This window comes from Podarcis pityusensis, assembly GCF_964106645.2.
Source record: "Podarcis pityusensis genome assembly, chromosome: 16".
NCBI lineage: Eukaryota > Metazoa > Chordata > Lepidosauria > Squamata > Lacertidae > Podarcis > Podarcis pityusensis.
This window is the reverse complement of record NC_138041.1, coordinates 40,047,929-40,065,341: the sequence shown is the minus strand read 5'-3', so window position 1 is coordinate 40,065,341 and position 17,413 is coordinate 40,047,929. Positions and strand designations below refer to the sequence as shown.

General features: G+C 45.4%; 1 long non-coding RNA gene across 1 annotated transcript; it reads right to left on the bottom strand.

Annotated features, from left to right (window-relative positions):
- Positions 1–4,936: 4,936 nt before the first annotated feature.
- LOC308465620 lies at positions 4,937–17,069 on the bottom strand. Its single transcript, XR_013980516.1, has 4 exons — positions 17,005–17,069; positions 14,936–15,205; positions 8,940–9,088; positions 4,937–5,800 (listed from the first exon to the last, which is right to left on the bottom strand). It is a non-coding gene; the product is annotated as an uncharacterized lncRNA (long non-coding RNA).
- Between the last annotated feature and the right edge of the window lie 344 nt (positions 17,070–17,413).

Sequence of the window (17,413 nt, the reverse complement as noted above, 5' to 3'; positions counted from 1 at the left end):
GAAATGTGCTTAGCATGTGTGGCTCTCCATCCTGCTTTTCCTGCATTCCACTTGAACTAGGCGAATGTTCCAATTTTATTTCTGGAACATAAGCATACACTGTTTGTGCCACTTTCACTAATAGTCACACTGAATCTCACTTTGCAGCTGGTGGGTTTGTTTTTTGTTTTTTGTTTGACTGGATGGTGGTGATGAGGATTGAAAAGCTTCTTTCTTCTCCCGCATCAGGTCAGGAGCAGCTGAGGCCTAAGGCACATCAGAAAAGCTGAGAAAACTTGTTTGCATTGATGGTGCAGGCACAGTGACTCCTCAGCAGCCAGCTAGGAGACAGAGCAGACCCAGGAGACCCAGAGCAGGGATTTGGATATGCATGTTCAGCTATTTTGAGGCAGGGCTGCAGGTTTCAGTTCACAAACTGGAAAACTTGGAGTTTACACAGGGCCTGCTAAGCTCCATCTTGTTGACTGGAATCTGGAATCTGATTTACGCCTACAATAGGCACCAAGGGCCTGGTATTCAGGAGACCACTAAATCTGAAGCTGGCTGGCAGGAGCCCACTGAACACAACCTCCCAATACCAGGGACCATTGAACCGCAGCTGGGACCCTTGCAGGCACCTTCTCTGTGGCCTAAGAGTTCCGTTTCCGGAGGGGACATTCTATCATATGTGGTGGGATTGTAATGCAATTAAAAAATTTTGGGAAATGATATATAATGAATTGAAGAAAATGTTCCACTTAATATTTGTTTAAAAACCTGAAGCATTCTTGTTAGGGATAGTAGGGAAAGACTTCCCCAAAAACCTGAAAAACATCTTCACGTATGCAACAACGGCCACGAGAGTCCTAATAGCATAAGGATGGAAGACTGAAGAAATTCCAACTAAAGAATCATGGCAAGAAAAATTAATGGACTATGCAGAGCTGGCAAAATTGACACATAAGCTATGGGACAAGGATAACTGTGACTTTAAAGATGAATGGGCACCCTTTACAAAGTATCTGAAGAAGCAACAAAGTGAATTGGACTCCTTGGCAGGTTTTGAATAAACATTCACAAACTTTTTATTGACAATAACTAGTTAAACAATTTAAGGATTTGTACAACTTTGTAACATGCAGAGAACAGCATTCACAGAGAAACCAAAGACGAACTGAGGGAAGTCGGGGTGGGCGGGTTTTGTGGGGGGGGGGGGAGGAAAATTAAGGATGACATGTTTTTTGGATAATATGTTTTGTTTAAATATTTAATAAAAAATATTATTTTTAAAAAAGAGTTCTGTTTCCACACATCTTACATCAAGAGTCCAATGAGGCAGGGAGGACCATGGAGTACAGAGTGGTGCTGATCTTGAGGCCAGATGGTGGGCCTTGGGAGGGACTCCAGCTCTCATGAAGGGAGACACTGGATTCACTTTGCATTTAAAGGTGAATTTACCTACTTCATGCTTTCCGAAACAACTACAGTACTGGAAATCCCATTTGGAGATTTTACCAGGAATTTCCCCATGCACTTTATATAAGTATATAGCATATTTATATAGCATATTTATATTTATATAGCATATTTACATCCATAAGGCCTGGAAAAATCCACACCACTTTGGAGTAATAGTACCGCTCTATTCTGCCTTGGTCAGACCACACCTGGAGTCCTGTGTCCAGTTTGGGGCAGCACAATTTAAGAAGAACATTGAGCAGTGGGAATGTGTGCAGAGGAGGGTGAGCAAGATGATCAGGGGTCTGGAAACCAAGCCTTACGAGGAGCGCTTGAAGGAACTGGGTATGTTTAGCCTGAGAAAGTGGAGACTGAGAGGAGAGAGTCATCTTCAAATAACAAAAGGGCTGTCACACGGAAGATTGAGAAAGCTTGTTTTCTCCTGCTGCAGTGGGTAGGATCCAAACCATTGCAGTAAAGTTACAAGAAAGGAGATTCTGATTAAACTTTTTGATGGTAAGAGCCCTTCAACGGTGGAATGGACTCCCTTGGAAGGTGCTGGCCTCTCCCTCATTGGTGATTTTTAAGCAGAGGTTGAATAGCCATCAGTCATGGATGCTTTAATTGAGATTCCTGCATTGCAGGGGGTTGGTCTAGATGATCCTTGGGGTCCCTTTCAACTCTATAAACTCTATAAATACAAGCGGAAAGTGTGCACAAAGATGCATATGTTATAGGAAATGACATACAAAAATGCATTACATATGAGGAAACTGCTTTGCAAATATGTACAGTTTAGGGAAAACTGCAGACAGAAATATGTATATTGGAAGAAATGTACACATACAGATTAGTGTATTCAAATAAATTGCAAATTAGCGTCCTTTTTGGTGTCCTTTTTGTGATCTGCAGGTGGTGACTCTGTAAGAGGTGTTATTCAAAGTTATTCATATTTGCAAATGTGTATGTGTCTACACACACACACACACGTTGCAGAATCCAGCTTTTCCAGCAGGGAATTTGGCGGTACCCTTCGATGCCCATGCCTGGCGCTTAGCTGCACCATGGGAGTAAAGGCATGCTTGGAAGACTGGCAAAAGCAACTTCAGGGTGAAACCATGCTTAGAGCAACCCTGCAAGGCGTTTCTATTTATGCTCTTGCTCTCCAGGTTGTCAGGGAGAGGTGGAGCAACACAAGCACAAGAGCCAATCCTCTTTTGTCAGTGGATATGGTGAACAGAACCTAGAAATTTTATGTTAAAGAGGAACTAGTTCTCATTCAAGGACATGTCCAAAAAAGGGACTAATTCCACTTCACAGTCATCCTTTTACAAATGAACTTTTTTGGTTTGTGTTTAGTTCACAGTTCAAGTTTATCCAAATGATCCTTGGCATTTTTTCTTTTTCAGAATTCAGAATGCTATAAGCTGCTGTGCTGAAGTGTAAAATATACTTAAGAAGATCAGGAAAAACATGAAAACACACATAGTGGCATGGGAATAGTTTATTTCCCCAAACAATTACGGTGTTTGGGTGTAAATGCACAAAGAGTATAAAGCATACATAGGAGAATGAACTTGAAGATGAACTAGAAATCATCCAAATTTATTCCCCAAAACAAATTTAATTCATGTTCAGTTCACCCAGCAGTTACAGAAACTAATTGCAGGGGTAGTTCAGAGATTTCTGAAGTAGTTCAGTGAACTTCAAAAAATCGAAGTAGTACATTTGAAGCAGTAACCATGAAGTGAATGGTCTCCCTCCCCTCAAAGGAGCTGTGTGGGGAATTTTGCTTCATGGTAATTGATCATGACAACGAAAGGGCACCACAGCGCTTTTCCTGCCACACTTAGAACACAGGGCACCTTCCAGTGGGAGATTTGCTCAGCCGTGTCAGTACTTCCAAAGGACATTTAGCTGAAGCCAGGCTGTCTGAAAGCCTGCAAGGGGAGAATCAAAAACACTCATGATGGTCTGAAGGTTAAAAACGGAGCTCTTCACAGAGAGGCACACCAAAAAGCTATTACAGGGCAGAAGATCAACTTCTCTTTTCTGTTAGAATAATTTGATCATAAATAAAGGAAGGCATGTTCCGTCTTCCCCTTTCCCTTGCTGTGAGAGGGTGTGGGGAGATGGAGATTTTAAACATGCACATTATGCCAGGGCTGACTAGGTGTTAATTTATCCTACAGGGATCTAGTAGGGATAGTTGCTAACTGAGGTGTTTGGCGTGTTAGAGGAGGGGTAGTACCTCTGGTGGGGGACATGCCATGCTCCTTCTGGGATAGCTTTCCACCTTTGGTCCCCACCCTGCACTCAGCTCTCACCTGTGGCTCCTAGAAGCTGTCAGTGTGTGAAAGCGGCCACACTCCAGGATCGGCTTTGGCTGGACAACCAAACCAGGTGAGGGTGGCCAATGGGTCTCAAACCCTCAGTCAGTTAGGGACGTTCTCTACATGCAAAGACAGGCTCCGGTAGAGTGAGAAGATGAGACAGATACTGAGTCAAGAAGGCGGTTAGTGCGCATGTTGTAGAGGGGAGAATCTGTACCTCTTGCCTTGCAGGACATTTTCAGGAGAAGAAAAGGCTAAGGAGCAAACCCTACACAAATCCAGAGTGAAGTCACTAAGATGGTTGGATGGTGCCTTGTACGCCTCCTTCCAGCAACTCCTATAGCCAAGCTGGTGCCAAATGTACTGCTTTCCTTTCCTTTGGACCACCTCAGTGAGGCCGAGAGGGGAGTCTTGTCATCTGGGCAGCTCAGGACCTCCAGACACGCTGCCCAGGCTTGTGCCCTGGTGAGGTCACTTCAGTGCTGCTAACACAGCAGTTTGACTTCACCTGCTTCGGACCCACATTCCGTTGCTTTTTGTTGAGAAAGATGGACTGTGGCCAACTAAAAGTCTGCTGACAGCTTGCTCTTTATCCAAAAGACAAACTGCTGAGACCATTCTAGACTCAGAAGTTTTATAGGGTCATGTGGGATCCCATCAGCACCTCATCTTACCTTATCCTGGCTGAACTGATAGCTGCACCTGCAGTTCCATGTTCTCGCCATCTGCTCTGGTAGGTGTAAAGTGGACCTGGAAAGTTTGGGTACCTGGACTTTGTTTTCTTCATCCCTCCCCATTCCTTTTCCTGTCTTTCCTGTCATATCTTTTTGGTTGACCTGAGAGACTTGCGCCAGTGTGCATTTGTCAGCCACACAGCTGAACAGCAGCTAACCCCTGATGGTTAGGTCCAGTCGTGGCCGACTCTGGGGTTGCGGCGCTCATCTCGCTTTACTGGCCGAGGGAGCTGGCGTACAGCTTCCGGGTCATGTGGCCAGCATGACTAAGCCGCTTCTGGCGAACCAGAGCAGTGCACGGAAACGCCATTTACCTTCCCACCGGAGCAGTACCTATTTATCTACTTGCACTTTGACGTGCTTTCGAACTGTTAGGTTGGCAGGAGCAGGGACCGAGGAACGGGAGCTCACCCCGTCGTGGGGATTCGAACCACCGACCTTATGATAGGCAAGCCCTGTGAGTTAAACTACAGAGCCACCCACAAGTAGCCTTGACATAGTCCAGTTAAGTTTTTATAAACAGTGCAAGCTTACAGAATGGGCTGATCTTTGGAGCTCAGTCTTCAGTTTTTTAATTGAAATGGGATCTAATTCCCCATCCCACCCGTTTTGTTGTATTTGGCCCAGAAAAGTAGGCTAAGTCAGTAGGATGCTGGAGAGAGTTTCAGTTGCTCTGCCCGCATTCCATTCATCAATGTAAGCCTTTCCAATTTCTGGAAAATTAATTTGGCATAGAATCTGGATGCTTATTGGCAGGGATAGGGGAGGAAAACCATGACTGTTAAGTTTGGGAGTTTGGATGTCAGCCTAGCCTGCAGCGAGGGCGGGGGCAGTGTTGAGTTATTAATTTGTCCCGCTCACCCTGGCCCAAATATTTTTTCTCTTTGGCTCACCAACGTGGAATGTTGAGTAATGCATTTGCTATGGAGAGTGTACATGTCCACATAATGCTTGCAAAGCCCACAGGCTAAGAGTAGAGCCATGCTTCACGCATTTCATTTTTAGTGTGCACCCAACATTTCCATGCACATCTAAAAATGGAAAATGTGAACATTTGCTTGCAAACATGAGTATCATACAGGCATGTTCACTATCAGTGTTGTGGCTCCCTGATAGTGTACACTCAAGCGTTGGTTTGGTGCTGTTTTTGTGTAGGAAATGGCCATGAGACTTCTTACCTGATGCCATATGGTCTAAAGATGGAACCGCGTGTTGCAAAGAACAGAAGAGTCCTGTGTTAAGTCAATCCCACTCACAAGGATAATGATCAGTTCAACTCGGTGGGCAGCTCTTTCCCTAAAGTACCAGATTTGCACATCATAATCACATCTTGGCATCTATCTAAAGCACACACAACCAAAGACTCCTGTGAACTGTAGTTTGCTAAGAGTGCTGTAAATGGTTGCTCTGTGAGGAGTAAACTACAGTTCCCATGATTATTATTAGGGGGGCATACACTTCAAATGTATGTTGTTCATGCAGTCACAGAGCAAGATGCAAAACAGAAGTGACTGAAAACACCTAATGTGGAGAGTTGTTGGGTTGTGCATGTCTGTTTCTGATTGAACATAATGTATGAACAGGAGAATAGCCTGCTGACTTAGCCCAATGACCCATCTTCTTCTCACAGTGGCCAACCAGGTTGCCTGTGGGAAACCTGCAAGCAGGACCTGAGCGCAAGAACACTGTGTTCTTCTGTGCTTTCCAGCAGCTATTCAGTGGCACACTGCCTCTGACTGTCCAGTGCATTGAAGCTATAGTACTTATGGTAATGGATGTATATGTCTTCCCCAGGCCCCATTTTCCTGGCCTAAATCCCCCTTCCATCTCCAGACCTTCTATTAGATTCCCAAAGCTGGAAAAATGCAGATATCTGTATCATGTCTGTTGGTTTTCCAAGGGCAGGCCGAACAACCATGTTAGGGATGTGTTTGAATAGCAGCATGGGAACTTGGGGTATGCAAATGGGTTCTGGTGCAGGGCCGAAAATACTGACCTGGCTGTTTTATGTTTCTTTTATACAGTGCTATTAGCTAGTTTCAGAATTCTGTAAACCCTTGAGGAGTTTATAATCTAAATGTTGACAATCAAGGAACCACCGAGGCGAAGATCTGAATGGGACAGACAAAGGTAGCAGACAAATGAATGAAGAGAGTGACACGGATGCACATATACGAAAAATTGTGCATGTTTATTTGGAAGTGAGTCCAGCTGCTTAGTGAGGCTCATTCCAGGAGACAGCGCAGAGGATAACAAACAGAACATTATCATGAGGCTGATATATACCGTACTTTGATGCACCCCTTCCTATGCACTTTTGATCATTCCTAACACAGAAAAGAAGACACTCAGCATGCAAATGAGCAGTGCTTTTTTCTGGGAGGACGCAGGTGTATGCATACCCCTCAACATTTTGTGAATCTAAGTTTGGCCTCATTGAGGGGCAGTATTTCAATATGAGTAGGAAAATGAGAGTACCCCTAAACATTTTTATAGAATCATAGAATCATAGAATCATAGAATTGGAAGAGATCACAAGGGCCATTGAGTCCAACCCCCTGCCAAGCAGGAAACACCATCAGAGCACTCCTGACATATGGTTGTCAAGCCTCTGCTTAAAGACCTCCAAAGAAGGAGACTCCACCACACTCATTGGCAGCAAATTCCACTGTCAAACAGCTCTTACTGTCAGGAAGTTCTTCCTAATGTTTAGGTGGAATCTTCTTTCTTGTAGTTTGGATCCATTGCTCCGTGTCCGCTTCTCTGGAGCAGCAGAAAACAACCTTTCTCCCTCCTCTATGTGACATCCTTTTATATATTTATAGAAAAAAGCACTGCAAATTAGTATTGTGACCAAAACAGTCCACTTGCTTTGGCATGACAAACCAAATTGCCTCATGCCTGGAAATGCCCGTGGGATTTATTTTGGTTGAGGATGAAGATTAAGGTCAAGTTTCGGGAACGGTGGGTTTTCAGAAGGAAGGATTTGAACTGAAAATTCTTCTGGCAGCCAGCTTGGATGTGTGTGTTGTTGTTTTTTCAGGCTGGAAGGGCAGGCAGAGAAAGTGCTCAAGCGGGGGGGGGGGGGCATAACTACCCCACCCCACTCACCACTGCCCCTCCCCCTCTTTTCTTCCTAACCTAACACAGTATGTAGCACTAATGTCTCACAACAAATGAAACTGATCTGTAGAAAACACAACTTCAAAAAAGAGACAATGCACACACACACACACACACACACACGTTAAACATATTTTTTATTAAAGATTTATTGGTTTACAAAAGTATGTGCCCTGCCTCTTTTTTCAAGTTACATTTTCTACAGATCAGTTTCATTTGTTGAGACATTAGTGTTACACTAGGAAGAAAAGGGGGAAAGTGGTGGAGGGGGGAATGGTGGGTGGAGTCGGGTGCCAATGCTTCTATTCTGCTTAGTGTATGTGTGGGGTTTTGTGTCAGCGTCACTTGTGCAGGTTCTCTTTACTATTTGCTTGTAACAATGCACATATTTTTTGTAAACTAAAATCTTTAATAAATTTTTTTTAAAAAATAAAAGTAGGGGTGGGAGAAAGAAAGCAGTTCTAGGGGGATTTGTCATCCCACTCATTGATGGAATGCAGAAAAGGTGGGGTCTTGCTGGGAGGGGGAACCTTAGTCAAGCAGCTGTTTAGAAAAACATGCAGGCGAAGCAAATGAGGCCTCATTTTAAAAAACCTTGAAGTGGCCCTGTGTGGATGCCATGACTGCTGAGCCACAGCGCTCACTTTGGTTTTGATAGAGAGATTGAAGGTGCCTGTGGAATGACAGTAATGCCAGACTCCAAGTTTTGTAACATCTGTCAACTCAGCAGTGCCTGACGGAGGAAAGAGAAAACCCACGGGGAGTCCTGCCCTAGAAGATGAGGAGGCAGTGGTTTAAAAGGCAGAACTCCATATACACACCATCAGTGAAAATAGTTAGTTGCTAAATAAGTGACCTGCAAGCCGTATGTGTGTGTGATCGTCCCACAATTCCAGAAGAATGCATGCAAAATGCTGAGTTGGAGGCATAGCTTACAAGTTGCCAAGACTCTGAGCATTCATTAAACACACAAAATTCAAAATAAATGCTAAAGGATAAAGTTATGCAGAACAAAGTAATGTTGGGGTATGGCCTGTGATGGGCTTCCATTCCACTGCATGCGACTAATAAACACAAATGAGGTATTTTTTTGCCTTGCCTTGTATAACTAATCTGGCTTTTAAAAAACTATTTGGCATAATTTAGTCTCCTTAAAAAGAGAGAGAGAGAAAGGCAAGCAAAACATAGGGCCCTGCCTCCAGCCAGTGGATATTGTGTTAAGGTGTCTCTCTGCCTTCTAAGGTTTCAGAAGGTATCACCCACACTCAATCTCAAGCATATCTTTGTTGTTGTCATCAGGACTATAGATTACCTTTTAATTGGTTCCTACATGAAAGATGATGTTCCCAGGAAAGTGGAATCTATGCCAAGGATTACATTCTGTGGGTTTTCTGCAGGTGATGTAGGTAACTTCTGAGGATATCAGGTTTGGGGTGTGTGGACGCCTGTCATTATCAATAGCTGAAACAAATAGTTCAAACAGTTCATATGGCACAAATAAATACAGGCTTATTAGACAGGGATAAATCATGCATGCAAATCTGGCATGAAAATTGTTAAATGAGCTATATATACAGAATTTAAAAAAATGTAATCAGAAGTTGGAGGGACTGCCAAAGACGCTCTTCACCAGGGACACTGATGATGTGGGGCTGGTCCTGATTTTCTGTATTCTATGGGATTGGGGCCAACACACATAGCCCTGGCACTGGAGGAGGGTCTTTTGTTTGACAAGAATCGGTCAACAGTGGGATGGTGCACATCTGGGCCATTCAGCAAACCTGTACATTTAAAGCAGTGCCATGCCACTCTAAAGGGTTAAGGGCACTGAGAGTTCTGAAGAGAGCCCATTTCCCTCACAGAGCTACCGTTTCAGAGTCATTTAACAATCAACTCTCTTCCCAGGGAACTATGGGAACTGTAGCTTACTGACAGGTCTAGGGGTCCCCTAACAACTTTCAGTTATCAAGAAACTACACTTCCCAGCTCTCTTTCGGGAAAACAATGACGGTCTAAAGTGGTAGCATACTTCTTTAAACTTACAATGCAGCTGGGCCTGCTCTCTGAATCGCAGCCCCAAGTCCCATCAGAAATAGCAACTGTCAGGGGGCAGAGTGCACGGCATTACGTCAGCTGTGAAAAGCATTTTAAAAAATACAATGCAAGGCAAGCAGAAGGAAGTGTTATTTTGATCAAGAGCGGCCTCCCACTGTGAGAAGCTCTGAAGTTAATTGAAACAAGGCGATGCAAATAGTGTATTTTGACATTTCTTAAGCAGTATCTTCAATATTGCAGATTCTTCCCTAACCCCGATTCTAATCCCACCCTGTTTGCTTCTATTTTTTGAGTGGTAGGCCTGTATGCATGAAAAGCAGCCATTGTTTTTGTAATTTCCTAGAATTAGTAGATCTAGCAGTATGGATAGAATCCTGGAGCTTCGGTGGATGGAAACTCACCACATCCTTCATTCTCATGGGTTAAATATCCTAGACAAAACTTGCACACTCATTGAGGGCTGAGGAAAGGGCACCTGCCTATCTGGAAGCAATATCATCTCCTTTGTCAAACACTGGCAAAAAAGAGAGAATTCACATGGAATTTTGCTTATTGCCAGTGCTTTTTTTCTGGGGTTACGCAGCGGTACGCATACCCCTAAACATTTTGTGAATCTAAGTTTGGCCTCATTGAGGGACAGTATTTCAATATGAGTAGGAAAATGAGAGTGCCCCTAAAGATATTTGCGTGGCGAGTTCCCGCCCCCCACCAGGATAAATAAAGACACGAGACACCATGGTTTAAGGTTAAATGGGCGAATTAGGCCACAACTTTATTGAATTCAGGAATGAGAGGCATTGGCTTAGGCATTGGTCCTAACGACTATCCGGCTCCAGCCCATTTGCTGGAGACATGGGGAAGGGTTAACACTATATCGGGGGAGTCTCCCGCCGAGGCACGTCGACTAGGAGCTCCCCAGGTCACCGCTCGGGGGCGTGCCTTTGGCCCACACCTCCATAGGCTTCGGACAGGGCCACGCCCCCCGGAGTCCTTTAACGGACCACCCTTCGCTCACTGGGGGGAGGTGATGGTGTTCCTCCCCCCCCCACACATCCTCTTAACCCCTTCTTACCAATGCCTACCGCCAATGCCGAAGAGTTGTGACGAGTTGCTACGAGGTAGGCGAAAAACCAAATGGCTGTAAATTGCCAATTGGGAAAAATTCCTACCATGCCCCTTGCGGCGACAGACCGAAGTCCATAGCAAAGTCAGAGACCTACCTAAAGGGAGGGAGGGCGGGAAAACGTGGGGGCTAGCTGGCGAAAAGAGGGTGAGCCCCCTCTGCGCCGGCCCTAAATAGGGCAGACACGGCCGGGATTCCCCTGCTCTCGCGGGGGCTGAAACCAGCCCCCGCTCACGTGGGGGGTGGGCGTGAAGCCCGCAACCCCACCTCCTGGGCAGGCCGGAAGTGGCTTTTTAGAAAAAAGCACTGGTTATTGCCCTGCTGTGAGTGTTGCAGAAGGCTCTCTGCAAGGCCCTTTGCCACCTCCTTGGGGGCGAGGCCCAGCCTCACCCCCTGCTGTGCTTCAGAGACTGCTGGAAGGCTGGAGAGACATTGCCCAGCTGTGAGTCCTGAAGAGCCCAGACTCCCTGGAACAAACTCTGGGGTTGGGGCAATTGTCTAAAATGATTTCAAATGTTTTTGAATAGTTTTTAATCTGTGACATTTTAAATTTTCAGTTTTTTGTTTTGTTTTTGCCTTGTTGGGGTGGGATAAATATTTAGTTGGGGCTGGGGATTAGTTTAATTTTAGTATAACTGTATATTATTCTTATTCTTATCTCTACTTTTTATTGATTTATTGTATGGGTTCCACAGGGAGGGATGCACTGGGACACCCAGTCTCAGTGATCACAGATAGGAGGAGGAGTTATGCTAAGACCAGACCATGTCATTCCCTTGGAGGCAGGTTCAGTTGTTTGAAGACTATCCCTGCCTCCTGGTCTGGTCTTGACTTGAAGGATACTGGAATCAACAAGAGAGACCCAAATGACCTTAAGGTGCTGCTGTGCAATGCCAGATCAATGATTCACAAGACGGTGGTCATCCACGATTTGATCGTGGATGGAGGACTTGACCTGGCATGTGTAACAGAGACTTGGTTGGATGAAGCAGATGGGCCTGTTCTTGCCGCTGCTTGTCCACCAGATTTCTCTTATGCATAGCAACCCAGGTCATATGGGTGGGGAGGGGGGTTGCAGTGATTTTTAGGAAGTCATTAGTTTGTACCAGGCGTCCTACTGAGAAGACCCAGTTTTCTGAGTGCATGTTCTGGAAGTTGGGCAATAGGAGCAGTACAGGATTCCTTTTGGTGTACCAACTTCCCTGCTGCACCAAGGATTCCCTGCCCAAGCTGCTTCAGGTCATGTTCTCCTGGAGACACCTAGTTTGGTTGTCCTAGGGGATTTTAACATTCATGCCAACATGACCTTACAAGGAGCTGCTTGGGACTTTGTGGAAAGCATGGCCTCCATGGGTCTGTCCCTGAATAAGTTTGGCCCAGGTCATAGTCGCAGACATGCCTTAGACCTGGTGTTCAGCTCTATGGATGTGGGTGATCTAACACTAAGTAAAAGTGAAAAAAAAGAAGTGTCATGGTCAGATCAATTCCTGGTGCAACTGGACTTCTCTGCAAAGCTTCCCCTCTGCAGGGAGGCAGGACCGATCTGATGGTCCACCCTGCCACTTAATGGATCCAGATGGTTTCAGTTGATTCCCTGGTGGTCTGCAGGAATGCAGAGTTAACCAGGGCTATTTACTGTTTGGCTCCAAAGCGCCCTCTCTGATTGCATGCAGCCCATACAACTCCATGGTTTTCCTCAGAGCTGAGGGCAATGAAACAATTGCTGAGATGGCTAGAGTGCTGGTAGCAGAAAACTCATTCTGAATTGGACCACACATGGGTTAAAGCTCAATGTCGAGCCTACCAAGTGGTGATAGCGACAGCAAAGAGGACCTTCTTCACCACCTCTATTGCATCTGCAGAAAACAGCAGCAGAGACTCTTTCAGGTGGTTCAAAATCTAACAGAACCACCTTCGCCATCAGGGCCTGGTAAGGACCACAAGATCTCCTGCAATGATTTTGCAAAGTTTTTTGTAGATAAAGTTGCTCAGATTCGGAAAGAGGTAGACTCCACTGTGGGAGCAGGGCCGGGGCGGGAGAGTGCTAGAGCCCTGTTTAGTCAAGTTGCATGGGATTAATTCCAATCTGTTACCTCTGAGGATGTGGACAGGCTGCTTGGACGAGTGAAACCAAACACCTGTCTTCTTGATCCTTGCCCATCCTGGCTCAAGGGAAGGGCTGGGTGATGGGCTCTGCGGGCTGGTGAACGCTTCCCTCTGTGAGGGAGCCTTCCCAGACCTGCTGAAAGAGGCGGCTATTAAACCGCTTCTTTAAAAAAATCTTTGGATCCAGTCAATATGGCCAAGTATTGCCCAGTCTCAAATCTTCCATTCTTGGGCAAGGTGATTGAGCGGGTGGTTGCTGAACGACTCCAGGCACGCCTGGAAGATGCGGACTGCCTTGGTCACGCTGGTTGATGATCTCCGGCAGGCTAGGGACAAAGGCGAGAGTTCTGCTGGATCTCTCAGCGGCTTTTGATACCGTTGACTATAACATCCTTCTGGACCGTCTAGAGGGGCTGGGAGCTGGGGGCACTGCTATACAGTGGTTCCGCTCCTTCCTCCTGGGCCGTGTTCAGAAAGTGGTGGGATGAGTGTTCAGACCCCTGGGCTCTCACTTGTGGGGTGCCTCAGGGCTCCATCCTCTCCCCCATGTTTTTTAACATCTATATGAAGCCACCTAGAGAGATCATCAGGGGGTTGTGGCTGGGTGTTCATCAGTATGTGGATGATACCCAGCTTTATCTCTCTTTTAAATCAGAACCAGTGAAGGCGGTTAAGGTTTTGTATGAGTGTCTGGAGGCGGTTGTAGGATGGATGGCGGCTAACAGATTGAGGTTGAATCCTGACAACACAGAAGTACTGTTTTGGGGGACAGGGGGCGGGCAGGTGTGGGGGATTCCCTGGTCCTGAATGGGGTAACTGTGTTCCTGAAGTACCAGGAACGCAGCCTGGGAGTCATTTTGGATGCACAGCTGTCCATGGAGGCGCAGGTCAATTCTGTGTCCAGGGCAGCTGTTTACCCGCTCCATCTGGTATGTAGGCTGAGACCCTACCTGCCCACAGACTGTCTTTTCAGAGTGGTGCATGCTTTAGTTATTTCCCGCTTGGACTACTGCAATGCGCTCTATGTGGAGCTACCTTGGAAGGTGAACCGGAAACTACAACTAATCCAGAATGCGGCAACTAGAGTGGTGACTGGGAGTGGCCGCCAAGACCACATAACACCGGTTCTGAAAGATCTAACATTGGCTCCCAGTATGTTTCTGAGCACAATTCAAAGTGTTGGTGCTGACCTTTAAAGCCCTAAACTGCCTCAGCCCAGTAAACCTGAAGGAGCGTCTCCACCCCCATCACTCAGCCTCACTGAGGTCCAGCTCCGAGGGCCTTATGGCTGTTCCCTCACTGCGAGAAGTGAGGTTACAGGGAACCAGGCAGAAGGCTTTCTCTGTAATCATGCCTACCCTGTGGAGCACCCTCCCATCAGATGTCAAGGAAATAAAAAATTATCTGACTTTTAGAAGACATCTGAAGGCAGCCGTGTTTAGGGAAGTTTTAAATGTTTGATGTTTTATTGTGTTTTTAATATTCTGTTGGGAGCTGCCCAGAGTGACTGGGGAAACCCGGCCAGATGGGTGGGGGATAAATAATAAATTTGTGTCAGACTCATGAGAACGAGTGTTCAAATCCCTACTCAGCTATGAAGCTCACTGGACGACCGGACACCTTCTTCTTCCACCAAGCCTTTTAAGGTAAGACCTTTCTAGTCTGCATCTGTATTAGAATTGCTTTTCAAACATTTCTAATATATTTTTATTGTTTTAGCACTTGTTTCCCATCCTGGGCTCCTTCGGGAGGAACTGCAGGATAAAAATTTAATAATAAGTAAACACAACGTAAACTTCCACGGACCAGAGACTACTTTTCACAAAGTGAGGCCAAAAGCTTAAAATAGTGCAAGGACAGCAGTAGTGTGTCACCGCACAGTGGGGTTGCTTCAGAAATGAGAGGCTGCAAACTTTTTAAGGCCATCCCCATTGACAGGTGTTTGTAATTTGGAGTGCTCCAAATGTTATTTTGGGGTGAAGAGGTAACGAGATAGGAGATCCTTTTCAAATTTCTTGATTCACCTGTGGGACCTGCATCAAAATGTTGAAGTGTGTATATGGAGCACTCTTGTCCAGCTAATCAGCCATGCCCCTTTCCAGGACACTCCATCCGTTTTGTCTCTCCTTCCACACACACCCTAGGAGTTGGCTGTTGTTCCTCCAGACAAGTCATGAGCAAGAGGAGGGTGTGGGCATTGTTGTATCTCATATATGTTAGCATCTTCATGGTCTGAACATACAGTATCTTTGAAATGTCCTTGTTCACATTATAACCGCTGTCTCTGGCTCCATCTAAAAAAACAACACTGTCAGCCAAGGATGCTACTTTCCCCTCGCTTTATCTGATTTGTAGCTGCAGTGGGGGTTATGATAACATATATTAATGTTTGCTTTCCCTGACATCTCCAGGAACTTTTCTTCCATGGAAAAAACCTGCTTTCTCACCAGCACACTTTAACCATCACTACCCCTTCAAATAGCTACCCCAGTCTTCCACAAGCTGGTGCCCTCCAGATGTTTTGGACTACAGATCAAGTAAAACACACACTGGCATGGGAATAGTTTATTGTCCCCAACAATTATTATCTTTAAGTGTAAATGCCCAAATAATAATAATAATAATAAATTTTATTTATATCCCGCCCTCCCCAGCCGAAGCCGGGCTCAGGGCGGCTAACAACAATAAAACAGTATAAAAATACAGCATAAACAACACTCTAAAATCATTCATTATAAAATTAATTAATTCAAGCCACTGGCAACCATTGGGCCAGAGCTCCGCGAAGATTGCCGAGGGAGGGGGGCAGGCTGCGCCCTGACCAAAGGCCTAGTGGAACAGCTCTGTCTTGCAGGCCCTGCGGAAAGATGTCAAGTCCCGCAGGGCCCTGGTCTCTTGTGACAGAGTGTTCCACCAGATCGGAGCCACAGCCGAGAAAGCCCTGGCTCTAGTTGAGGCCAGCTTAACTTCTCTGTGGCCTGGGACCTTCAAGATGTTTTTATTTGAAGACTGTAAGTTTCTCTGTGGGGCATACCAGGAGAGGCGGTCCCGTAAGTACGAGGGTCCTAGGCCGTATAGGGCTTTAAAGGTTAAAACCAGCACCTTCAACCTGATCCTGTACTCCACTGGGAGCCAGTGCAGCTGGTATAGCACAGGGTGAATGTGATCTCGCAGCGAGGACCCCGTAAGGAGTCTCGCTGCAGCATTCTGCACCCGCTGGAGTTTCTGGGTCAGTCTCAAGGGCAGCCCCACGTAGAGCGAGTTACAATAATCCAAAGAGTATAAAGCATATGTAAGAGAATGAACTTGAAGTTCCATGCTGACTGGGACTCTTGAGTCCTGTAGTCCAAAATATCTGGAGGGTACCAGCTTGGGTACCCTCCATCACTCCCACCTACCAAGTTCAAACCAACACTTTTCAGAGAATGCCTTAATTGGGCTGCTAGAGTCAAGGGTTTAAAAAGCTGTTAACGTAATTATGATACCATAATGAATTTCAGATGAAAGAGAATATAACCTTTAAATATAATAGATGGTTGTGGTTGGTTTTCTTTTCTTTCCCTCCAGAAGTTGCCAATAATTTTCCTTTGCCACATAATGTAATTAACTGGAAAGGGTGCTGCTAGTATTATAGCATTCTGATGAGGTTGGGTCATCTGGAGCCATTAAGCAAACGTTCCAATGCTTGCACTCCTTCCCTATTATCTTCTTCCCAGTTCATTTAAAGGTGCTGAGGAATGCTTTTAAAGCTCTCAGGGCATAAGGCCCAGCATGCCTGAGACCACTTAAATCCACATGTTTCACCATGCCCATTTATGTCGACAGGGATCAAGGGCAGGTGCCCCCCTAAATCAAGTAAATAAACATACTTAACTAAAAGTAATAATAATAATAATAATATTTGAAATTGAAACGCTCGCTGAGCAAACTTGGATGATATTGTGGCGCAATCTAGCAATCCAACCGGCAACCCAATTGAATGATAGACTCCAAAGCTATACTATGGTACACCATGTGGAAGAAGAAAGTCAGCGAAGAGCAGTTAAAAGAGCTGAACATAGCAGACCTAGTAAAAGAGGCAGAAATATTTTACCCTACGAAAAGGCTCTGCTCATCTCTTTTGCTCAGCCACGCAGCACTTGTGCCATAGAGCAGTCAAGACCTGGCTAAGGCCAACGAAGGCAGGGGAGCATCTCAATGGACCATGTTACTGAGTGTGCACAGAAAAACTGCATTGGAAGAAAAGCAGGAATTTAAGAATGAAGTGCTGAAAAGGTTTTCAGCAAACCCAATAAAACTTGTTTTGGTTTACATTTTTTAAAATTAGATTAAAAAGGCGTGTTCTTTGTAATTTTGCTAAATATACTCATTAACTGCATTAAAGGTACTCCCTGATGTTAACTTTTTATTTAACTTCCTAGTTTTCAAATGACTGAACATTTTGACAGATTTTTCTGAGCCCTGGGGGTCAAAAGAAAGTAATTTAAAACAACTGTTGTTGA